The sequence below is a fragment of the Tenrec ecaudatus genome, chromosome 1 (assembly GCF_050624435.1).
Source record: "Tenrec ecaudatus isolate mTenEca1 chromosome 1, mTenEca1.hap1, whole genome shotgun sequence".
NCBI lineage: Eukaryota > Metazoa > Chordata > Mammalia > Afrosoricida > Tenrecidae > Tenrec > Tenrec ecaudatus.
Genome location: NC_134530.1, coordinates 264,042,092 through 264,048,515, shown reverse-complemented (window position 1 = coordinate 264,048,515; position 6,424 = coordinate 264,042,092). Strand labels below are relative to the sequence as shown.

At 44.4% G+C, this 6,424-nt stretch overlaps 1 pseudogene; it reads right to left on the bottom strand.

Annotated features, from left to right (window-relative positions):
• Nucleotides 1-6,015: 6,015 nt before the first annotated feature.
• Nucleotides 6,016-6,139, bottom strand: LOC142437685 (small nucleolar RNA SNORA5; annotated as a pseudogene).
• Nucleotides 6,140-6,424: the final 285 nt, after the last annotated feature.

The following is a 6,424-nucleotide window of genomic DNA, read 5'->3' as shown; positions in this document are numbered from 1 at the left end:
CTCGTCTATCGATGGAAACTTAGGCTGTTTCCAAGTCTTTGCAATTGTGAATTGTGCTGCAATAAATAGGGGAGTGCAGATGACTGGTCATGTTTTGTTTGTTACCTCCACCGGGTAGATGCCCAGTAGAGAGATGACTGGGTCATAAGGTAGATCAATTTCCATTTTCTTTAAGTATTTCCCGATTGCTTTCCACAGTGGCTGTACAAATCTACACGACCACCAGTGTGGACGCCATTACAAGATGGCGCTGGACCGCGCCCTTATCTTCAGGGTTAGTGATAACAAGTTATGCCACGCATGCGCTCAGTCTGGACTTTGACGCAGGAGAGCTTTGCGCCTATCTGAGAGAGCCCCGTCACCCCGAAGCATATATAAGCCAGGGTTTTTAGCCTGCCCGGGGTCTTCCATAGCTGACCTCGGATCTAGAGGCAGCTCTCAATAAACTCCGCTTATCACGCTATCAGAAGGATCCTGGTCAATTTGTCTCGTCGTGTGTCGCGTTCATCCTCTTATCTTCCGCCGTGGGAGGGTCGCGCGTGACAGCTGGTGCCGAAAACCCGGGATTTCGAGTCCTTAACAAGGCGACGAGACGGTTGAGTGGAGACCCCCGAAAGGGAGGATTCAGAACTGATCAGCGCTGCGGAGAGGGTGAGTTCTGCAAGGCCACTGCTGTGTGAATGTTTATCCGTTACGGCTGCGGCGGCCTTGGCTGAGTGTGGGAGAGAGTGCTGCTTCTGCTTTCGGTTTAGACCGAGAAGAAAATCCTGTGCTTAAGTCCCGTGTAGATAAACGGGCGACATGGGAAATGTTCCAATAAAACAGATGGTTAAAACTTTGCAGCAAATCTTGCTAGCTCGTAAACTGAAGATATCAGAAGGCACGATTAGCAAATTTGTGAGGGAAATAGACCAGATTGCACCATGGTTTCTAACAACGGGCTCTCTGACTGTCCCATGTTGGGACAAGTTGGGAAGAGACATTGATCGAGCAAAAGAAGAGGGACAGATAAGACCGGGCACGAGACCGGTCTGGAAACTAGTTAGAAGTTGCTTAGTGGACGAAGCTTGTGCAGAAGTGATACGTCAGGGGCAGCGTGAGTGGATTGACTTTCAAGACAGCATGTCAGAAGCAGGACAGGAACACACCCGAGGAAACAGGACGTCCGAAAAGGACGATCCGGGAATAGATCGATCTAAAAGGAAAAAACACAGGAGCTCAAAATTGGAGACAAATACGGAGTCAGAGGAAACCTCCGTGACCGGCTCGGAATCAGAGACCGGAGAGGAAACGGAGACAAAACAGCCAAAAACAGGAGGGACCACAAGAGAGAGGGGGGCTGCCGCGCGGGCACGGCAGGAAGCCCCTACTGAGATTAAGCTTAAAGACAAATCCAAAGTGCCAGGAAGTATTTATCCCTGGAAGGAATTAGGGGCTTTAGGCCTTACCGAAAGTGATGAGGAGGAATTGGAGGAGGCGGCGGCTGCATATGACAGAGGGAGGTACGATGAGTTTGCTGCTATTAAGTCTATACCTCCGGCACCTCAGATACCTCCCCCCTATAGCTCAGGGGGACAAAATTATTCTCTTTTGACGCCGAAGAGCCAACGGATGCTTAGTCAGATGTTCCCGGTTTTTGAAAATGCCAACCAACAGCGATATCATGAACCTTTAGATTATAAAATTGTCAAGGAATTGGCCGAGGCAGTAAGATCTTACGGAGTCAATGCTAATTACACACAATCTTTAATAGATCGTGTCTGTGCGCATTGTATGACTCCTACTGACTGGTGTTCAGTCACCAAGGCGGTCCTAACCACAGGACAGTACCTAGAGTGGAAGTCTATGTGGATGGAAAACAGCATGACCCAAGCAAGACAAAATGCAGCCAGGGGCATGCCTCAGCAGGCTTGGACATATGAGATGCTAACAGGAAATGGTCAATGGGTAAACAATCAGACAGGTTACCCTATAGATGTATACCAACAAATTAATTTAGCCGCCGGAAAGGCCTGGAAAGCGCTGCCCAATAGGGGAGAAGTAAGAGGGAACCTTACAAAAATAATACAAGGCCCTACGGAGCCATTTTCAGATTTTGTGGCTAGAATGCTAGAAGCAGCAGGAAAAATTGTGGGGAGTGGTGAGAACCTGGCCTATACCCCATCCAGTAAATAGACAAGCCCCAGTTCTCCCAGTATTTTTTGCTCAAAAATGTGATAGATTGGGAGTCCCTTGTAGTCCTCCTGTGAGTAAAGTATCAAAATTTTATAATGTCACAAATTTTACTTTAGTTAATAGCTTTTGTTTCCATATCGTAAAAAATTCTTCCAGTAATCAGTGCATAAATTTGAGAAAGATAAATGTTACAACATGGCTTGATCCTGAAGTTACCCCAGGGTCGACTGTCAAGGTAGAGGTCGATCAAGAAGGCGAGATGATTTTTAGTGGCTCGCCCCCAGCCCCGCAACTAGGCGAATGGTCGACACCAGCAACTCCGCCAGTGACGCGTGTCGAGACATATGTCTGGCAAGAAGAATTGCTAGCACCAGTAGAGACGGGCGAAGAACATGAGGAAAGAACTCGATGCAATGGTACTCTGGAAAGAGTGAGGGTATTCCCTCCCTGTCGTCCTAGAGAAAGATTTCCACCAGAGTTTGAAAACTGTGACCCAGGGGTACAGGATAAATTGTATTTATCTAAACTAAACCTCAATTTTTCCCCAAAATTATATAACAGCACCCAGAATGTGAGCAAGAATACATGGCCGTGGCATCAGTGGATTCTAAATAACAGATTGAATGCTGCCACTATTATGTCCCCTTTTGCTGGCTTGTTGGGAAGCGTCATACGTCTCAAAAGAGCTAATGTAGTTATTGTGGGAAATATGGCAAACGTTAGTGAAGGCTTGAGTTATAGCCATAATTATATTTATGATTATAATCTAGTTTGCGTAAAAAGTCCTTTTTTATTTTTAGTTTTTAATGATACATGTATTATAAATGATGTTGTTAGTTGCAATAGTAGTAAATGTAGATGTAAAATTAGAGAGTGTTGGTCTGGAAACCGAACGCATAATGCTATGGTCATTCGCATTCCCACCTTAGTTCCTATACCTGTGGAAGCGGATCCGAATCAATTCCCCATTACTACTCTATTGAGACATAAAAGAGATTTTGGCGTAACAGCTGCAATTGTTACAGCAATAGCGATATCAGCAACAGCGGCCGTAACTGCGGGTATCGCTATGGCCAATCAAGTGCAGACAGCTAAAGTTATAAATGAAGTTGTGGAAAAAACCGCGGATGCACTAATGGAAGCCCGCAATGCCCAAGCTCATTCAGCGGCGGGAATAATTCTGTTGAATCAAAAAACGGATTTATTGCAACAAGAAATTGAGCAACTTACCAGCTTGGTACAACTGAGCTGTGTATTATCAACACCTGCGGTTTGTGTCACCCCTATTGTATATAATGAATCAAGCAGCATTATTAAAAACATTTCAGATTTTTTGACAGGCCAATGGAGTGAAGAGCTGGAAGCGATACAGGACCAGATGTTGTTGAAGATTTTGAAATTGAATGGCACACGTACTAAGCCTATCACGCTTGGAGATTACACCTCTTGGTTGTCCTCTGCTTTTTCCTATTTCAAGGAGTGGGTGGGAACATTTTTATTTTGGGGCTTAATCTGCTTCGGTGGCATAATTCTTCTCTGGATGATTTGCAAGCTCAAGCGCAATCAGGCTAGCAAAAAGCGTGTGATATTACAAGCCCTCATGGCTCTTGAAAAGGGCGAGCAGCCAGAGATTTGGCTTTCCCTCCTCAAGCGCTAGACCATGCGCAAGCTGAGTCCGCAGCCAAAGACGGGAAAGACCAGTGGGACATGGTACCAACCTAAGACAGGAGCCTGCCGCTAGAGGGCAGGAGTTCCGATGACGGGTAAGGACCATGTGGCATGCTAGGTCACCTAAGACAGGCGGGATTCCAAAATCTTATTATATAAAAAGGGAGGAGATGTGGACGCCATTACAAGATGGCGCTGGACCGCGCCCTTATCTTCAGGGTTAGTGATAACAAGTTATGCCACGCATGCGCTCAGTCTGGACTTTGACGCAGGAGAGCTTTGCGCCTATCTGAGAGAGCCCCGTCACCCCGAAGCATATATAAGCCAGGGTTTTTAGCCTGCCCGGGGTCTTCCATAGCTGACCTCGGATCTAGAGGCAGCTCTCAATAAACTCCGCTTATCACGCTATCAGAAGGATCCTGGTCAATTTGTCTCGTCGTGTGTCGCGTTCATCCTCTTATCTTCCGCCGTGGGAGGGTCGCGCGTGACACACCAGCAGTGGAGGAGGGTTCCTATTTCACCACAGTCCCTCCAACTCTTGTTGCTCTCTGATTTGCTGATTTGGGAGAGCCTCTGGGGTGTTAGGTGGTATCTCACGGTTGTTTTAATTTGCACTTCTCTTATGGCGAATGACCTGGGACAGTTTCTCATATGCTTGTTGGCCATATGGATCTCCTCCCTAGTGAAAGTTCTTTTCAGTTCTTTTGCCCACTTCCTTAGGGGGTTAACTGCTTTCCTCTTTTTGCGGGTCACGATGGTGTTGTAGATTTTAGTAATGAGTCCTTTGTCCGATATGCCATTACTAAAAATCGTCTCCATGTCTGTGGGTTGTCTTGTCACCCTCTTAGTGAAGTCTTTCGAGGTGCACAGGTGCTTTATTCTTATTAAATCTCAATTGTAGATTTCCAGTTCACCTGTGTGTACCCTTTCCTATTGTATTGAGCCTATTAATTCCCCGGGCCAGTGCTCTGAGGTTTATCCCGATTCCCTCCTTGATGGTCCTGATGGGGTCTTCCCCTGTTTGGGTATCAAAGTTATGCTGGCTTTGTAGAATGAGTTTGCCATCTTTTTCTATGCTATGAAATACTTTGTATAGGATCCATGTCAACTCTTCCCTGAATGCTTGGTAGAATTCTGCAGTGAAGCCATCTGGCTCTGGGACTTTTATTTGGTAGGTTCTTCATGACCCTCTCCATTTCTTCTTTGGCTATGGGTTTGTTGAAGTTCTTGATCTCTGTCTGACACAATCTAGGGAGAGACTGTTTTTTCCATATATTTTCCCTTGTCCCCTGTGTTCTGAATTCATTAGAATTCAGACCTTCATAATACTTTGTGATTATCCTTTTAATCTCATTGGGGTCTGTTGTCGCCCCTGTTTCATCCCTTATCCTGAGTATTGATGTTTGCTCCTTTATATCCTGGGTAAGATTTGACAGAGGACTGTCAATTTTGTTAATCCTTTCATAGAACCAGCTTTTAGCTGCATTTATCTTTTGCATTCTTCTCTTGTTTTCCCACTGGTTTAACTCTGACCTGATTTTTTTATTATTTCTTTTCTCTTGCTATTGGAGGGGTTGTTCTGCTGACTCTGTTCTAGTTTTTGGAGGTTTTGTATTAGCGTATCTGTCATAAGCCTCTCTTCTTTTTTCATATATGCATTTAATGATACCTCTGATAACTGCCTTCACGGTATCCCACAAGTTTTGATATGTTGTATTCTTGTTTTTCTCAGTTTCTAGAAACTTCTGAATATCCTCTCTTATATGGGCCTGTATATGTCGCAGGAGATCGTTGTTCATCCTCCAATTGGTTGTCCTTGCTTTTCCGGACATCCTCTTATTAATCTCTAGCTTTATAGCATGGTGATCTGAGAAATACGTCTGGATAATATCTGTGTGTTTGAATTTACTCAGGCTTGACTTGTGTCCCAGCACGTGGTCTATTCTTTAGAAAGATACATGTGGGCTTGACAAGAATGTGAATTTTTTTTGCATTTGGATGGAAAGCTCTATAAATGTCCATCAGGCCCTGTTGCCTAATTACATTGTTTAGCTCTATGGACTCTTTGCTGAGCTTCTTTGCCAATGAGCTGTCTTTTTCTGATAGCGGAGTGTTAAAATCACCTATTATGATTGTTGAGTCCGTGATTTCTTTTTTCTTTCTTTCTTTTCTCAGTGTCTGTAACAAAATTTATCCCTGAGCCTCAGCAGAGGAACAGGACCCATGAGTTACGTTTCTGTGACAGTCTTCTGGGAAAGTGCCGTGATTTCTTTTTTCATCTTTTTAATAGTTTGTTTGATGAAATTCGCCACACCATTATTAAAAGCGTAAGTATTCAATATGCTAACTGCTTCTTGGGTTACTGAACCTTTGAGCATTATGTAGTATCCCTTTTTGTCTCTTTTTATGGTTTGGACCTTGAGGTCCATTATGTTGAAGATTAAAACAGCCACCCCTGCTACTTCTGAGTTACCATTTGATTCGTATATTTTCTGCCAGGCTTTATTCTTGGCATAATTTTGTCTGTGTGCTTTAGATTTGTCTCTTGCAGGCAACAGATTGATGGATTATGCTTTCCGAG